Here is a 19,818-nt window from a genome sequence, read left to right as displayed (position 1 = left end):
TTTTGTTCCTTGCTTTGTAGTAGCCATCTCTGGGCAGAGTTTGGAGTATGAACAGTTGGTTGCCTTCTCTGTTTCATGGGTATCTGTTTATCTTTTTCTTTCTTCAGTACTCAGTATAAATGGAGATCCTTAAAGCTGGAGTCACAGTGTACCAAGATGAAACAGTGACAGTTCGTGTAGCCTATTAACCTGAATATTGCATGTATTTTCTTGCGTAATTTGCTCAAATCCAACATGTGGGTGTGTGTAAGTGCCACACTAATGCCTATGTATTGTTTGTATAAAGATGAAAATAATTTCAAGCAGGCACTCTGGCATCTTAGCTTTGACATGCTAGTGACTTCCTCGTTCAAAAAATGTGAAGCACTGAGCTGCTGTGTTTGTTTATCAGTCAAACTTAAATGTATATGTTTTGTAATCCTCTAAGAATGTAACAAACCTGGAAGTCTTAGTAAAAGGAGTGGGAAAATGCTGAATATTCTTTTTGTGTATTGAAAGCAGATGAAGGACAATAGAACTAACCCACCAGTGTCCAAATGCCCACTTGCTTTTGTGTCAAATTAGGTTATTTTCATCTGCTTGTATAACATGCTGTCTGACACTGAAGAATGGGTAGTAGTGGAGGGCTGGAGTTAGTAGTAATAGTAAAAGGTTCAAAGATACATGAAATCAATTACATTCAGTCACAAATTTCTAATTAGCACGTTAACATATGCAAAGTTTTATGGGCATATGAGTTTAGTACAGGCAGATTGTAAGCCTGGTGCTGTAACTCAGAATCTTTTTTAATGTTAAAACAAGGATAATTCTGAAAGTATTTATTCTTTCTGGGGGCTAGGCCCTTAGTGCCATCAAATTGAGAGAAAGAGGTGGAAACTGTAATTCTTTACTACTTAGTCTGTTGAATGAGTTAGGGCCCCAGCTATGTAGTTGGAAGGGGAAACAAATAAAGATACTGAGTTAGTGGTTTAAAAAATGTCCATGCGTACATCCTAACTGTGATAGTCAGTGCTAGAGCAGCTTGTGTATAGTAAATGCAAGATAACAAACATTGGAAGTGCTTCTTAAGTTATGCTTTATTATCCAGATAGAGTAGTAATCTTTTAGTCAGCAGTTCCTGTTAAAATTGAACCATATGTTCACACAAGGCAGCAGATGTATTGTATAACAATTAGTGACAGAACTTTGCCACTTGAGGATTTGGGATAATACCAACATAATTCATAATTTGTGATACGTACGTAAGGCAGATTTCCTGTTGGGTACTCTTTGTCCTCACTATTTACGGTGCATTCTTGATGTTTCCAAAGGTTTTGCTGCTTGATAAATGTAGAGCCTTTACATAGACTTAGCATAAAATCTTTTCAATAACCATAAAAGGATTAGCCGTTTTAGTGCTAGAATGATTAGATGACTTCATCAAGATTGCAAAACACAGTACAGAAGCTTGGGAAGGCCAGAAGTGTCCTAAAGGGGAATGCTTCTGCTGAGAACTGTTGGGGAGCTGCCCAGGGGCAGAGCATCTGCTAATTCACAAGGTACCACCTTGGAGGCAGTGCTGAGTGCCAATGTCTCTTTAGTTTCTTTATTCCTTTTCAGTAATATATATTCATTAATAAAATAAGTATTGGGTACTAGCTCTTAATTCCAGTTCTCTTTGCTGATGGGAGTTGCTTGCTTTCTACCAGTATTGAGTATCGAGGAAGTGGAAGACAGGTATAAATTGTCAAAATAAGACAAATCATGGAACCAGGGGAAAAGGCTCGATTTCCACTGCAAATTTTGGTAGATGGACTTGGTGTAATCTGTAAGATATGATATGCGTTGCATTCCACTAGAAGCAACCTTGCTGTGAGAGATGGAAATAAGTGTAATAACTTAATAGGATATATTATTTTTTTTTTAAATCTATCAGTTGAAATAGTTCCTGGCTAGTTATTTTTAGAAGAGGAATCTTGTATTTTCATTGTGAATTGTATGTTGACATTTATGTTCTCCTGAGAAATGCATTAATTAACTTCCTTTTCCCCGTTTAGCTTTTTTCCTCTGGAGAATTGTGTGCAATGTATGTATAGAATCATAGAATCACCACGGTTGGAAAAGACCTAAAAGATCACCCAGTCCAACCGTTCACCTATTACCAATAGTTCCCACTAAACCATGTCCCACAACACAATATCCAGTCTTTCCTTGAACACCCCCAGGGTCGGTGACTCCACCACCTCCCTTGGCAGTTCATTCCTGTGCCTGACCACCCTTGATGTATGTTATGTATAAAACTCTCTTTAGTGGAAAACTTATTATTATTATCTTATTACTTTACTGTATAACCTTTGTGAGAGAGGCATGTGGTTTTATGAGACTTGGATTCTTAAGTTCTTGGAAAAAAAGGCAAAATCAGTATGAAAAGGCAAAAGTAATCTCTTAATTTGACTGCTAAACTTCTTTAGTAGTTTTGTCAAACGTTCAATTTTGGTATCCTCCCTTCAATGGTTATGGTCCCTTCCTATAGGTTTTTTTAATTTAAGGTGTATCATATGTTCATGACTTGTTTCTTTTATTATTTTTTGTCTTCATTCTGTAGAAGCGAATCAATAATTGTCCAGATTTTCTTTAGAAATTCTGTAGTTTGTAGATGCTTGATCTCTCTATCCTTGATCTAACTGAGAAGCAGTCAAAGCTGAATACTCCTTTCTTCATTCTTCACGAAGTTATCAGAAGTGCTGTAAGTGGAAAGGCATGGTTGTGTTTTTTTATTTACTTATCAGGCTTTCTGATAAGCTTAATACTGTAGTATTCAAAGTTTATTCCAAGAATAAAAAAAAATCCTTCCACTGTTCATTTATATTTCTTGGATAAGTAATATGTTTGGATGAGTAATTAAACTGTGTAAGATGAAATTAGTTGCACTAATATTTTATACTTCCCTTGAGTATGCATTGTGGCTCTTCTGATGAGGCATACGTATTGTTTTCACTAGAAAGACTGTCATCAAATTGACATTCAGCACAACTGTCACCAACTTTTCTGTCTGCTAACGATATTAGTTGATTTGTTTTTCATTGACTAATCAATTTTCCAGTATAGTGAGGTAGCTAGCTTTCTCTGACTTAGAAACATATCTGTTCTTCTAAGATGAAATCACTGTATTTGTGTTATAAGGTGAAGCTCATAGGCTTCAGATTTTAGGACAAGCCTAAAATTATGAGACCACTAATCTTAATTACTTGTTTAAGAAATGGTTCCCTGTCTGTTCAATTAGAGCATTCTATTTCAGTAGTTTTAGGATGAAATAGCTTCCTAAATATTTTTCAACACAGCCCCACACCACATTCTTATCCCTAATTGGAGAAGTATGAATTCGAAGGCTGGACTAGTCAGTGGATAAAGTATTATTTGAATGGTTGCAGCCAGAGGGTTGTGGTCAATGATACTGTTCAGATGGAGTCTGGTCATGAGTGGTGTCTTCCATAGGCCTTTCTTGAAACCAGTGCTATTCAACATCTTTTAACATAAATGTAGCATGAACAGTGGGACTGAGTGCACTCTTAGCAAGTTTATGGATGGCATGATAGTCTGCCACATGGTTGACATGCCTGGAGGATGCCATCCAGAGAGAGAGAGATTGAGCAGTGGGTGCAGGTGAATCTCACGATGCTTAACAAATCCAAGTGCAATCCGAGTGCAAGGTCTTGCACTCAGGTCATGGCAACAGCCACTATAAATACAATCCGGAGGATCAAAGGATAGAGCACAGGCCTGCTGAAAAAGACCTAGGGATACTAGTGAATGCTAAGCTTGGTGTGAGCCAGCAGTTTGTCCTCACAGCCCAGAAAGCCAACTGTGTCTGGGGTTGCATTGAAAGAGGACTGACCAGCAGACTGAGGTGGTTCTGCCACACTAGTCTACACTGGTGAGACCTCACCTGGAGTAATGCATCCAAACGTGGAAGCCTCAGTACAGGACGGACTTGGGCGTGCTGGAATGCATCCAGAAGAGGGCCACAAAAATGATTCAAGAGATGGAACACCTCCCCTGTGAGGACAGGCTGGGAGCTGGGGTTGTTCAGCCTGGAGAAGAGAAGGCTTCATGGAGTCTTGATAGTGACCTTTCAGTATGTTTAAGGGGGGCTCTGAGAAAGAAGCAGAATCAGTTGTGATTATACAAGAGGAAATAGTTTCAAACCAGTCTAAATCTCCCCTCTTTTAAATGTAGGGAAAAAGCTTTTTTTCCAATAAGGGTAGTGAAGTACTAGAACAGGTTCACAGAGAAATGGTGAGTGCCCTGTCTCTGAAAACACGTAAGGTCAGTCTGGATGAGCCTCTGAGCAATGTGATCTAGTTATAAGTGCCCCTGTTCGTTGCAGGGTAGTTGTACTAGATGACTGTAAAAGTCTCTTTGAAATCAGAATCAGTTACAAGAAAATAAGATGAAAAGAAGTTGTTGGTTTATAATCATCCTCTCTTACACAAGAGAATGAGAAAAAGCAAATGCATGCTTTCATTCTAATACATCAAAATCTTCTAAAAGTATACAATAATACTGAGCAGGTGGTCAAATGAAGGACCAAGCTAGGATGGTGGGTAGGGCAGATAGTAGCTTTAGCTTCCTGTGCTTATGTCCAGTTTACTCATGTCCTGGGGATCCATATCCCATACAACTGTGAAGTAGGAAGGCTACCCTGAATGGACAAAGGTGCCCTGGAGAACAGGGAGGGCAAGCAGAGCATGTGAGTTTGGGAATGTCTCAGGCTAAGCATTGCACTCTCCTTCAATTTGATCTGTCTGTCACCCTGACCTGACCTCAGTCAAGTCACCAGCATCACTGGTATCTGAGCAGTGACTGAGTAGTGGCACCAGCACCAGTTGGTGAGTGATCTGGGAACTAGGAGAGGTTATAGCAGGGAAGGCAAGGCCTGGAGAGCCAGATTTCATGGCCTGCTGCTCCTATGGCTGTACCTTCATGGAGGGTCTACCAACCCTCTGGGGCCCATACTAAAGCCCTTGGAGCTGTGCTCTAAAATGAGGAGCCAGTGGAGAGACATTGTCCCAACGTCTTCTGATCCATTCTTGCCCTCAGAACCATGCCCATGGGCAGTGAGGCAGAGTGGTATTGCTAGCAGCACCAGCACCATGGTGTTCTTGGGTTGTACTGGCACAGATAAAAATAAACTAGGGTTTCCTAAAGCAGTCCTGAACTTGGCTGGTGGAGGGGTGGTTGAGCTGCAAAACAGCAGCTGTCCCTCCACCTCAGGACAGGAAAATCAAAGGCAAAAGTCATCAGAGGGAGCATGGCATCTCCTAGTTATTTTCCTTGTGCCGGTAGTAGGCTTGTAGTTCGTCCAAGCAGAGGGATGTCAAGTTATACTGCATGTGCATAGCAGAGCCCCAGCTGCTCTTTGGAGAACTCATCCATGCACATCACTGCATTTCAGTGTACAAATGTGGATACTGATTGCATTGTGGGGGCCTCTGTCTCTGTGGGATCCCAGGGTGATCCTTCCACTCCTTCATGTGCACCAGATTGCAGTGTGGGCTTTTTGACTGGACCACCACTCTGCTTCTGGCGCACTTGAGCATGGTATATACAGCGATGTAACAAATTTAACTTTTTAAGGGACTTCATTTCCATTCCGTTCCTTTATTGAGTTGCAGCCTGTCCCTGTCGGATGCTGGATGATTCTTACTTCATTTCTCAGTCGCCTTTTGCATGTGGCATATGTTAGACTTGCCTCTGTGAAATATAGTCTTGACAAAAGAAAATGAATGAGAACTGCATTGTCTGTCCTACGTCATCAGTGCCTATGTCATCACGGGCATTGAATGTATGTTTATGGAGTTACATCTGGGGAAGTTTTAGTTTCTTGCTGCTGCCTACATTAGCAGCAATGAGATATATTGGATTTTTAAAAGTACTCATTGCCTCCCTGCATAGAATGGTGTTTTTTTTTTTCAGGAGATGTCAGTAGGACTGTTTGATTGAGCCTGCTGTGTGTCTGTTTCTGAATATCTTATCCAAGCTGGCAGAAAGCATGGTGCTGTCACTATTTCAATGTCTTGGTAACACTTTAAATTACAGAAATTTCATAGAAAATGTATTTTATTGTGCTAAAGCAGCGAGTTTGCTTGCTCTGATACTGGCAGCTGCTGTCCAGCAACAGAGCTCTCTTTCGTTACCTCCAAACATTTCTCTCCTGTGAACTGGAACTCCTCTGTGTTGTTTTGTTGGCACAGTTTTTCCAGAATCCAGAGACATTCTGTATGTGAAGTACTTGCTTAAATGGATGGTTTGTAATTGCAAAGCAATTTCTTATTGTGTGACATGCAGTTAACAGTTAGGAATTGTGAGAGCTACTAAGCTAATTATTAATATATTTAACTCTCATGTAGAAGCTTCCAAAGAATGTTTGCTTGCTCCAGATTAATAGAATCATTCAGGTTGGAAGAAATCCATAAGATCATCAAGTTCAACCATCACCTAATGTTTTACAAGTTCACCACTATACTACGTCCCTAAGTGCCATGTCTGCCCAAGTTCTAAGAACCTACAGGGGTGTAGGCTCCAACATTCCCCTGGGCAGTCCATTCCAACACCTAACCACCATTTTTGTGAAGAAATTCTTCCTGAAATTCAATCTAAACCTCCTCTTGTGCAACTTGAGGCCATTTCCTTGTGTCCTGTCACTTGTCATCTGAGAATAGAGACCAATGCTCTCCTCACTGTAATCTCTTTCCACACAGTGGTAAAGAGTGATGAAGCCTCCCCTCAGCCTCCTTTTCTCAAGAGGTTCAGTTCTCTCACTCAATCCTCATAACTCTTGATTTCTAGTCCCTTTACCAGCTTTGTTGCTCTTCTCTAAATGTGTTTCAACAATTCAATGTCTGTCTTGTAGTGATGGGCCCAGAACTGAACACAGAACTCAAGGTGTGGGCTGAGTACAGTGGGACAATTTCTTCCCTAATTCTGATGACACACTACTTACTATACTAGCTGGGATGCCCAGGGTCATCTCGGTCACTTGGGCACTCTACAGGTTTGTGTTCATGATTGATGTTGTTTTTCCGTTTTGCTGTCTTTGCATACCCCCATGAGAATAACAAGTGTACTTCTCCAGCGTTTAAGTGGCTGCTTCACACTTAAAAAGTAAGACCATTTAGATTAACCACTGCTGTTGGAGTTCAGTTGAGGTAATTTTATTCTCTGGAATGGTGGGTTCAGTTTACATCTTCTGATGAAAAAATGTCATTGTGCATTGTAAGTAGTGGAACATCTTGGTCAGATGATATGGTCTTTTCTTCCAAAGAATAGTAATCACCGAGTGTAATCCACTTCTCAATACTGAACTTAAGAAAATGTAGCGGAAGCTGCAAAAATTGCAAAGAAATTGACAGTTGAACAAGTATGCTTGTTCCAAATACTAACTTCTTATTCACAAAGCTGGTAATAAGTAGCTTAACCGTCTGTTCTTTTTGCTTTTAATTCGTTCGTATGAGTTAAGAAAACTTCATTATATGGCAAACAAAAAGATCCTTAATAGCTCCTTAATAACTAGGGGATGAAAACTAGTGTACGTGGAGATTTGTAGTTGTTTGTGTATCCTTCATTTCTGTAGGGCTTCATTTTCAGATGTAACAAAACGTTCTGACCTTTTTTCAACTGAAAGCAGGTGCATCCAAACAGAATAGGGTAAAATTACTGAAAATACGAAGTTGTGACCTTATAATGGGAAAAACAAAGGTTTTCAATACGAGCTACAGAAAAAAAATATTTACTGCTAGGAATGGGAAGGTCATGGAAAAAAGACTGGCTCTAAAAAAAGGACAGTCAACTGTTTTTACAACAGCGAAGACTGCAAAACAGTATTCATGGCACTCTTTCTAATATCTGCAGGCTGCTTTGAAAGTATGGAAGCATTATGGCTGTTTAAATTTTAGAGATCGGATGAAATGGAGTAGGACATGAAGAAATGCTTTAATGAGCTAATACTTAAAGCTGTTCTGAACATCTGGCTGTGAGCTTGTAGTTACTCAATTGCGAGAAACTACACAGTAAATGAGATCACAGAGCTTCATTTTTCTGAATTTTCTCTCCTGTTTATTAATAAGTTCTGTCCCTATGCATTCCTGCAAGCTTTCTTCAGGCTCACCAGTGCTAGTAAATCGAGCAAAATGTTCTTGTGTAAAAGGATCTACAAAAATACTTATTTCACTCATTCTAAAAGAAAACTACTAGATCAACAAAACCTTCTCTTGTATGGAGCTGGAGGGCAGTGATGCATATGTTGATATCTTGTGAGTATTTATGTGTAAGAAGAGTAACGTGCTTTCGAATCTGTTTTTCATCTGAAACTAATGAGCATTAAAAATTAGATGTACAAACTATTCACTTAGTAAGAGCTGTTGAGGTGACTGGGAAGCAACTGAACTTGATTTTTTTGATAGCTTTTATGCATTGCAGACAGTGTTTCAGAACTTCACAAAAACACAGAGCCCTACTGTGTTTAGCTGTCTTTTAATCGCATTTTTGTGTTCTCACATGAACGTGTTAAATCTGCTTTTATAGAGCCGACTTTTTTTTTTTTTTTTTTTTTTGAGCTCAGAATCACAAGGTATCTTGGTTTTACATTTCTTAGATCTTCATAATTGTTCTGCATATAAATTAGATTTGTGCATAAATTTAAGAAAATAATGTATTCATATGTTCCAACTATGTAATGAGTTCTCAGTGTATTTTACAACTCTTAGCCTAACTACATTCAGAGTAGGGCATTTTGGTTTGCAGTAACTGTATAATTAATTTAACCTTTAAAATTTGCTTTTACTATTCTGTCTTTCAGTCTGAAATGTAAGAAACAGGATGTCCAAGTCATCCAGTGTAAGGGGACTAAATTATATCCTTGTTCCCTTAACTGAACAAAGCAATTAGCATTGTACTTATCTTGAAGTCAATGAAATCATTTATGTTTTGAGAGTTGTCTTACCTTTAAGTGTCTTACTGACTAGGGATGACATCATTCTCATTCTCCAAGTTAAGAATGTGCTTACATCCTTCCCTTGTTTCCTGAGTTGAATTTCTTAGTATCTGTGAGGTAGTGTAAGAAAAACAAAACAAAAAAACTACATATCACATGTGTTCAGAGCGTCCTATCTGTAAGTTCCATGAGATTTAACTGGTTCTGAGATACTGCTGTTAAGCAATTAGTATAAGTAAACTTCTCTGTGCGATAGCTTTTGATAGAACAACAACAACAAAAAAGAAATAAAAAATGTGCAACAACGCAAGAAGTCTGAATGATCTGGGAACTCTTCTTTGTTCTGACTTAGTTTTATCACCCAACTTGTTTTTCTCCCAACTTTCTATCTTCTATGTCATTCTATGTTCTTCTACCTTGAGGTAGGTCACCAATGTAATAGCCCACTTGGAATTACATGGGAGACCACTTCTGTCAATATTTTTCTGTTGCTATTTGCAACAGAGTCTCCAACCACTTTCATTGCATAAGAGAGGAAATCCATGTTTCAGATTGGTATTTTTTATGTTTTGAAGGGTTGCACTGTAAAGGAACAGCTGTTGGTTTTCCTGTGTAACTTGTAGGTCTGATGTGGTCTGCTCTGCTCGTAGTCTTTCCAGCCAAGGGGCAGAGTACAAAGGGACACAGTTCCCTAGTGAGAAGTTAATTTTCTGGTTAAACTTCCAGGAGTTGTGCTTTTATGAAAATGCTTTCAGTGTATCTGATTGCTCAGAAGACAACCCTAGCTTTGAGAGTTGCATTTAATGCTAAAGGAAAGTAATAATTACTACCTTAGAAAGCATTAGGATGGAGGTTGATTGTAGGCACTTTCAAACTATAGAACTTTGTTTTGATTGAAGCCAACATAGGCTTATCACTGACATCCAGGAACATAAAGTAGAAACCTTGAAAACCTTACCTTGTAAGGTTAACTGTTGCCTGATCTGATCAGTTGTGGAGATTACTCTTTAAAACTGTTCAGAAGTTGTGATAGAGGCGGATTCAGGTAGCAGATATCAGCTGAGAGAAGCGATAAGCTTTAGAACAAGAGGTAATTGTAAAAAACATTTAATTGAACATATAAACCCTTGTGTTGCCTATTTATTCACTTTTTTTTGCTTCTTAAGCAATTTGGATAAAACGAGACTTAGTCATTTGTTCATAACAGCCACTATACAGCTTTCCTTTACTGGAAATCAAGGGATATCTGCCTTGATATAATCATTATTTCCCCATACATATTATTCTTCCCTAAGGGTGGTTTTCCTCCACGTCTCATCTGCTTTACCTTCTCTTGATGCAGTACTGACCTGAGTGCTAACTCTTTGACAATAGCAGCAAATAAGTTACTGCTTCTTCATATAATACAGATGACTACTGGAATTGTGATAAGTTTGTAAGGCATTATGTTGACGTGAATAATTTTAACGAAGATGTATGTATACAAAATTGTAGAAAATAATTTGAGAAATTGTTCTAGTTCTTAATTAATAAAACTTTCCTAAGTATACTGTCATCTGAAGACCTTTGTTTGGCTGTTTTAAAGTATGAGATCTAAACACGAAGTTAAAAGTGTTGATTTCTATAAACTGTTTATGGTATAGTACTTCATAGTTCTCTGGTAATGCAAGAAGATTTTTACTAAGGCCTTCTTTTCATCTAAATGTCTGAAGTTGCATTTACAGCACAGAAGTAAAATACCTGTGTGACAGTTCAATATGTTCTCCATGTAATTGATAAGGAGGGTTGTCACAAGTATCTCGATCACAAAGCAGTTTTTTGCTTAGAGCTTCTTAACTTCCAGTATTTAATATGTGTGCATAAGCTGGGAGTGTGTATTTCTGGGGATTACCTGCTATGGCACTTGTATCTCATGAAGTGTGCCACACTTTCTGTTCTTAAATAGACTCACTGCCATAGAAATAAGTCTCACAGTGTTCCCATGTTTGATTAACAGCTCACAGTCACATTTAGAGTGTATGAATATATTTAATTGTCCTGATAATTTTCATCTGGGGTTTCCTTCTCTTGTATTGTTAGTGAAAAGATGGCTATATTAGACTTATTTGAATCTAACTTGGAAATAGTTGTATTTCAGCAAATCGAAAGGGGAATAGCCTTGAGTCATTGCTGAGATTTACTGAAGTTTTCAGCAAAACATAAGTATTGTGATTTATTTCTAAATTTAGTGGATTTATTAGTAAAAGGTACTCTTCCTACAAAAGTTATGTCTAGTAAAATACTTAAACAAAATGAAACTAAAGCAATTAGTTAGCAATTAAAATTACATAATACCAGGGTTGGAAATTATGAATGTATTTAATATTCAGCCCCACGAGGAACACAACTTAAGTCTGGTGATGCCCACGGGGAGAAGGAATCACGTTAGCAAGCTGTGACTAGTCCGAGAATTTTCAGTTCATCTTTCAGAGCATGATTTGGGAATTGTTGTTTTCATCTGCTGAACTTCAGGGAATTTCAAAGAGAGCATTTTCACTCCTGTTGCTCTTAATGAGATAATATTTCATGATAACATAGTCAACAGCTGCTGCTCTACAACTGCCTTGCTTTGCTATTAATCAAAGACCAATCTGTAAATCTGCTTGAAGTTAGGCAGGGTCTCCATGATTTACTTTGGTGAACTCTATACCTTTGTGTATTTTATTTCTTAAATTCTTCAATTTTGTATTTGGCTCTTCTGGCAGAGTTTTTGTTGCCCAGTCCTTTCCCAGGTAAGGATGGAAGGTGGCTATGCATCCCTCTGTCTTGGTGTTGTTTTTAACAGCAGCTTAAGCAGATGCTTAAGTAAAAGTAGGAATGAAGCTCATGGATCTTCAGAATTGCATGATGAATCCCTTAGGGATTTGTCAATTTTAATTATAGATGATTAAAATGATAGAAATGGGTTTCTTCCTGCACTGGTCAGCATGAAAAAGACAGAGACAAACAAAACCCAGCTTCCATCCACTAAAACAAGGGAGTCTGTGTACTAGGCTAATTAGCTAGTACATGTGCAAGGATTGTTTTTTCAAGAGTGAAAGAAAAACTGCCAGTGGGGTGACTGAGAGTTATGGAGGGGAGAGGCCAAGTGTTTTAAATCTGCATGAGTCACTTCAGTGGAGCCACATGGTCCATTTTTAATGCAGATAAAACTGAGTCACACACCCAGCCAGCCACAGAGAAGAATAAATGACACTTGCTGTTGTTGTCATGGGCTGCCATGTGCATAGCAGAAGCAAGCAGCTCTTTAGACTGAAAAGCAGCTAAACTACGAAAACTGCATGAAACTTAAGAATAAAAAATAAATTGCTGAATGACAGTGAAGTTGTGGTTCTGGAAAATAAGAGGAACAGACAAGGGAGGGTGTGGAATAAAGGCATTCAATCCTACTGGGGCCACAAAGGGCTAAGGGAATTGTGAGATGGTTGCTTGAAGGCAACAAGAGATATGAATTTACAATATACTGAACGACAGATTTTGGAGCAAATGCATTAGAGCAGAACTTGAAATCAGTAGTGTCGACACAAATGAGCTGGATTGTGCTTTAAAGATGCTTATGATGTCTTGTGAGCCAGCAGAATATTTTAAGTTGTTGTTTAATGAGAAAGCTGATAGAGGTGCTCTGAATGCCTGTGGAAACTTTAGCGTTGGCATTTTATTTTGCAGATCTAATGTGACAGTGTAGTGCTGGTATAGATCTAGGGTTGTGTTACTTCCTGTATTTTATATAAGAATAGCGACTTATGTGATGTTTCACTTCATTTGCAGAGTAAGAAGCTGGCAAAGAGTCTGTCCTGCTTTAGTGTCCTGATCTGGGTGAAATGATGGCTCTATTATTTGCCAGTGTATGAATGGTCAGTGCCCTTTGGGCACGTTGCAGCTGGTCTTACTGCATGAGGAAACAGAAAGGTTCTTGATGGCTTTTCTTTTTAGGATTGTCTTAAGTATTTATTCATAGGTAAAAGTAAGGAAAAGCATGTAGTAAGGAACAGAATGTGTACACACAAGTTAAAAGTGGGGTTTAATCTATTCAGATGTAAATTAAATCACCACCTGTAAATGACCTGTAAAAAACCACTTGTAAACCGACTAAATCCTAAGTTTAGTGTGAGATGCGAACTTACCATTCTTATTAAACTTTTCATTGAGCAAGATTCTCTGTTATCTCATTACATGAATGCTACCGTTTGTATTGTGGATAGGAAGGATGATGCCATTCAACATGGTTACCAGATTGACGTTTCTCTGTCTGCCAAAGGTATCTCTCAGTATTAATCAATGTGTTTTTGTATGCTGTAATTGCCATTTGCACTCAGTGACCTAAGTCCACTTGTTAGTAGTGAATAACTCACTTGTATTCTAACACTTCAGGAAATAGTAAAGGACTGGATGGCATGGCATTTGAATCACGAAGCAAGCATAAGCTGTCTTTGAGACATAGTCTTTCAGGTTATTTACAAGTCTTCTCTGATTAAGCTAGATAAATACTGTGAATAACAGGTACTGTAAGAAATGTCTTGTACACGTTTCCAGAATGCAGATAATAGGGGTCAGAGATGCAGTTTACTCTGTTCCAGAGAAATCCACCAAAAAGGAGGCACACAAGTATGACTGTGACCTCGCTATGGTAAGGTTCTTTCATTTTTTCTGACCTATTTGTGTCTAACTGTGGGACAGGTGAAAATCAGTTGCTTATCCTCTTGACATAATTCAAGTTTTGCTTGATCCCAGTAGATGATCCCAGGTCTTCCTGAAGAGTAACTGGTTGCAGGGTGAATATGAAGACTACCCAAAAGAATGTTCCACCTATGTCTTAATATTTTGTATATTATAGTGAAGTTGTTTGAGATACCTACTATTACAGAATCATTTAGGTTGGAAAACACCTTCAGTGTCATGTAGACCAACTATTCACCTACTGCCAATATTTCCCCACTAAACCATGTCCCTTAGTACCACATCTAAACATTTCTTGAACATCTTCAGGGATGATGATTTAACTACATCTCTGGGCAGCCTGTTCCTGCACGTAACCACCCTTTCAGAGGAGAAGTTTCTCATAATATCCAACCTGATCAACTCCTGGCACAACTCGAGGCCATTTGCTCTAGTCCCATGACTAGTTAAATGGACAAGGCTGACCCCCACGTCACCACAACTTCCTTTCAGGTAGTTGTAGAGAGCTATAAGGTCTTCCCTGAGCCTTCTCTTATCCAGATAAACAATCCTGGTTCCATCAGCTGTTCCTCATCATACTTGTGCTCCAGACCTCTCACCAGCTTTGTTGCCCTTCTCTGGACATGTTCCAGGGCCTTGACGTCTGTCTAGTACTAAGGGGCTCAAAACTCAACATACTCCAGGTGCAGGGGTTGTTGGGGCCAATGTGCAGAATCCGACTTGGTCTTGTTGAACTTCATCCTGTTGGCCTCGACCCAGCCTGACTAGATCCCTCAGCAGGGCCTTCCTACCCTCATGCAGTTCTGATACTTCCTGCCAGCTTGGTGTCATCTGTAGACTTAGTGAGGATGCACTGAATGCCCTCATCCAGGTAATCAATAACGATATTGAACAGCTCAAGACCCAGTACCAACCCTTGAGGAACATCACTCGTGACCAATCACCACATGGATTTAACTCCATTCACCACCACTATCTGGGCTTGGCCATCTCGTGAGTTCTTTACCTAGCAGAGAGTATATCTGTCCAAGACATGGGCTGCCAGCTTTTCCAGGAGAATGCTGTGGGAGATAGTGTTGAAGACTTTGCTGAAGTTAGGGTAGATCACATCAGCAGCCTTTCCCTCATCCATCAGGTGGGTCACTGGATCATAGAATGAGATAAGGTTGGTTAAGCAGGATTTTTCATGAGCCTTTCATGAAACCATGCCTGCTTGGGCCTGATGCCGTGGCTGTTCTGTACATGCTGTGTGATCCCACTCAAGCTGACCTGTTCTATAAGTTTCTCTGGCACTGTAATCAGGCTGGCAGGCCTGTAGTTCACTGGGTCCTCCTTACGATCCTTTTTATAGATGGGAATTTGCTGGCAAGCTTACAATCCTTTGGGACCTTTCCAGTTGACCAGGAATGCAGGTAGATGCTAGAAAGTGGCAGAGGCGTTTAAGGTACTGGATATTTGAAATTTACATAGGGAAGAGCAATGCCTTGCAAGTTTTTAAGAGTTCAGTTTCCCTACTTGTTTACTTAGTGATTATGAGTAAATAAGACATATGACTTATTTCATGTTAACGCTTACTTCATAATTTAAAGTCAAAAGAGGATATAGGTAAAATCTCAAGCTCAGGAGGTAGGAGTTCAAGACTTACAAATGCTGTCGTTCTTTTTTGTACTTGAGCAGTCAGAACTGGAGACAGCTGTGTTGATGTATGTGTGACTTAAAATTTACTTCCTCCAAATAAATTTGCTTTCTTCCTTTGTTGCTTCTGAAAGCACTAATATTCCGGAAAAAAAATAAGCATGGACTCCTGAACTTGTGAACCTGAGGGAAATCTCTTTTTTTTTTTTTTTTTTTGACCTAAAGTATCTTTTTTTTTTTTTTTTTTCTTCCCCTCTTCCTGATAAACACACACAGTGCAATACAAAGAGGAAAAGATGTGTTGCATTGTATGCATGTGTAGACGTGAGGAACTTTGTGGAAGTTCAACTCTTTTGTGGAAGTTCAACTCTCTATACTGGTTAGTCTTTCTTGGCTTATAAATAACTATTGAGGAAAAATCAAACTCTTAAGTGATTGCTAAGATCAATCTAGCTTATAAAATCAAACACAAAAAATACAGCTGTGGCAGCTGTTCCACAATGGGTTTATAGACGGGTTTATACACAGAAGTTTGTTTTAAGTGGAAAATGAGTATTTTAATGGATTTGATGGGCTACGCAAAGGAAAAAAGCAAAATGAAATAAATATGATGGAGACACAAATGAGATTGAAACAAAATTTGGTAAAATTGGAGTAATATTCAAGGCAGTAGTGCTTAGCTGCTTAGTATGTAAGTGTGGCGTACGCAGACTTTGAAGCTGCCTGCTGTGTTAATGGGCAATTCATCATGAGTGCGTGAGCTGCACCAGACTTCTGTTGATTGACTGAAAATGAAATGTATTTATTTTGTATGTGTTTATTTGGGAGTTAGTTCAGGTTCCTGTAGTACCCTGGGGTCAATGTCATGTCTGTGCAAGTCTGGAGCCAAGTGGTCCCTGCAGACATCTCAGTGGTGCAGGAGACATTACAGGACGATCACGCATGTTCTCTGTACAAATATTCACAGTAGTCCTGTGTGTTTCATCTAGTAGATGATTTCTGATTCACTGTTTCTGTTCTTAATTTGAGTAAAGGTCAGGGCCTTTCAGGTGTTTGTCATTTAGCTTCCCATTTAGACTTCTAGACAGCTAATCCTGTTTTCAACTTTGTGTGGCAGATACTGTTTAATATTTCTAGAAGATATGTCTTTAAGGAGGAAATCTTTAGGAAAGATTTGTTTAGAAAATGTTTAGAGGTAGTACTTTATAATGGAAAAACATTTGTAGGCCTACACATGACAATTATTTGTTGAATAAGCATCTATTAGATTTTAGTGTGGGCGTATACTTATGGTAATGGTAAAATTCACAGTTGCAGGTTCTAAATTTGTCTCAAAGACTATGAGAAGTGCAGAAGGTGTTAATGCTTTGTTGTATTTGTGATCAGTTAAAAAGCAGAACGACTGCTCCATCTACTGGTGTATAAACACCCCAGACAGAGCTGCTCTCTTAAACACCTTGTGTGCACTGGCACAGCTCTGTGAGTAACTCTCTGCAGAAGGGGAAATTAAAAGTACTGGGATTAATTGTTCAGCTGATGGTCAGCCAATAGATTTCTCTGAAGACACTGGGTAGTGTTTAGCTAACTTTTACCCATTTCAAACACTTGTACTTTACTTTTTCTACCTTTACTAGCTAGAAGTTGAAAGTCATATTTTTCTTTTGTTAAAGTACAACTTAGAAAGTACAGAGCATGTTGTAAAATTCTTACCCTGTTCATTTACATATTTTGTATAATACTGTGTGTTTGGATTGTTTCTCCTAAGATCTTTCATATGGGAAGAAGTAAGACAAACTTGCCCGCTGGGTTTTCTCTTGTAATGAAGTACATTACTTCAGTATATTTTTTGAGATTAATCAGAATTTTATTTTTTTCTTTTGTGAAAAGAAACTATTTACATCTGATTAACTATTAAAATTGCTAAGAATGGGGAAAAAGTCTCTATCACATTCTGCTTCACACTTTGCATGTTTCTTAATTTTCATTGGTGTTGAGGAACAGCAGATCATGGGATAATCCATCATTATTCTGACTGCAACTAAATGTTTTAAAGCCAGGTTACTTATTTTTTTTTCTCATAATATCATACTTAGTGTTATATTATACCACATGAAATAATGTGCATCAAAAATCTGTCCCAAGTTGTATCATGTAGCTGCGTTCTGACCTCTATATTAAACATAATTCAGATTATATTTTGACTCATGTGATGTGATGGTTGTGCAAAATATATATTTTTTAAGCAAGGATGCTGATAGAATGGAAAGCCATCATAGACCTGCCTGCTTTGTTTTTGTAGATCCTTCTTGTTTGCTTGACTAGTATTATAGCTACTGTTCTAGCAAGGCTGTTGTTTCTTGAAGCTAAAAGAAGCTTTGCGATAGGTCCTAGAATTAATGTGCCGGATCAGAATAGCTGTGATTTTTATAGGAAAAGTCCAAGTTAATTGACAGATTGGTCTGCAAGGGCAAAAGCTATCTGTCATTCAAAGATATTTCTCTATTGTTTTCTTTTTCCTTTATTTTTGCTTTTTAAGAACTTTGTCAGTAGAGCTAAGAATATTGGATATAGATATTTAGTGGCTTGGTATAGAATAAACATTTTTCTATGTAGAGAATAACAGTGTAGCTGAATTGAATTTCACTCCAAGATTGACCACTATAAAATAGTAAACACAATTAAGGTGCATGTGAAGACTGAAAGGGAGCACCACCTCTTTAATATAGTTAATAGTAGAACACAGATGGCAGTTTATAACCCTCCTGTATTAAGGAAAAAAGTCTTTTAACTGTTTGTGTATATCAATGTATATCTTTTCTATATTGCAAGTAGAACAATCGTTTTGACTCAGGGCTGAACATTGACATTGTCCCACATATGCAATTAAACATTCCTGTATGCATGGCTGTTTGTTTTCAGAAATGTTTTATGATAGCCATTGTTTCCCTAGAAAGAATGGTAAATGTTTTAATGAGCTTATAGTTGATTATAATGAGCTTATACCTTATTGTAATGAGCTTATTTAATGCGTGAGGATTTTTGCTGCCTGGATGATAGAAGTGTTGACAGCCTGTGTGTGCTCTGCCTTCAAGAGGCAAGGCAGAATGAATGAGCAAATACCATTTATGTTATCTGCTGCTAGAGAAAGGAATTCCATTAAGAACTGCTACCTGGGCAGTGGTTGATAGGAATAATGTCTATTATTATTTAGACACAGATTTCTTATTGCAAATGGAATAACATGTGCTTTTTTTTGTCCTTTTTATACTTCTTTTGACTCTCTATTGAGTTCATTTCCTAATTACACAATAGGAGGACTTGATCTCTAGTGAACTGATACTTAAGATGTGGGCCAGAGAGTAGACAATGGGAGTGAATAATGATTTGAGCATAACAAAGTCCATAGCAATTTAATATTTTTAAAAATATTTGGCCTATCTACTGCAGCTGTAACACTACATTCTAAAAGCTTTTTTCAGTGATTATGACGTCTTATGAAAATACTATGAAGGGCCTTCATAGTCTTGTTGAATAATCTTGTGTTGTCTGCACGCATCTGTATGCCTGCAAGCACATGTTTACGAAAGCAAAAAAAATAAAACCAACCCAAGCCCACCAACAACATCACAATATATCTGAATTAACACGATATATCTGAAGGTAGCTAAAAGCAGAGATCTGTGTGGAGAGGGCAGATGGGGCTGCATGCAGCTTTCTGACGTGTTTTCAGTAGGTTGGGTTGTGGGCAGGTGAAGAATGTAGAGCAATCTAAGTCCTCATGTGAGCTGATGGCCTGGATCCTCTCTGTTGCTGCCAGTACTTTTGCTCCTAGCATTGTAAACGTGAGGGGTCTTATGTATCAGAGCCCCTGTGTCATTTGGTTTAATTGATGAAAAGCTATTTTGATAACCTGCTTGTTTGCCTGTATCATCAATTCTGTCCCTGTAGGACAGGACAGTTTAAATTTGTGTCAATTCAGTTGCTGGACTTCTGCATTATCCAGCTCAGGTTTTAGCTTGTAATGGTCAGTGTATTCTGGAAATCAGTGGCTGTTTGCAAGCTATGTCCCACTCCATAAGCTAGAAAATGTAATTCATTCTTGATGCTACTTAAATTGTGGCTGCTTGATAGTGCACATTCAAACTGGAGCCATGCTGACAGAAGCTGTCTACTCACAATCTCTAAACTTAATCATTACTCTTACTTTTACAGTAACGTAGTATAGATGTAATTATAGGTACCCATATGTATGTATGGTATGTTTGTATGTGTATACTACATACTATATAAATATACATGCCATTCATATGTATTCTATTAGATGAATGAATTTGTTTTTTGTGCTTGACATACAAATACTGCTTAGATAAATGACCTGGTATTTTTTCCTAAGTGCTGAACACTTGCAATTCAATAAGATGCACTTAAGCATTAGACCTCTCTTGTTCTTGTGATCGTATCATCTGGTTTTATTGTTCTCTAAGCAGTCCTGTCAC

The 19,818-nt window shown here is 38.3% G+C and overlaps 1 protein-coding gene across 5 annotated transcripts in view; it reads left to right on the top strand.

Moving 5' to 3' along the window:
* Nucleotides 1–19,818, top strand: part of CCSER1 (coiled-coil serine rich protein 1) — a 617,512-nt gene that overhangs the window by 46,772 nt on the left and 550,922 nt on the right. The window lies entirely within an intron of this gene.

Source organism: Tympanuchus pallidicinctus, unplaced genomic scaffold (assembly GCF_026119805.1).
Source record: "Tympanuchus pallidicinctus isolate F22 unplaced genomic scaffold, pur_lepc_1.0 scaffold2, whole genome shotgun sequence".
In the NCBI taxonomy this organism is placed as follows: Eukaryota; Metazoa; Chordata; class Aves; order Galliformes; family Phasianidae; genus Tympanuchus; species Tympanuchus pallidicinctus.
The sequence above is the reverse complement of the archived record's forward strand: the minus strand, read 5'-3'. Positions and strand labels throughout refer to the sequence as shown.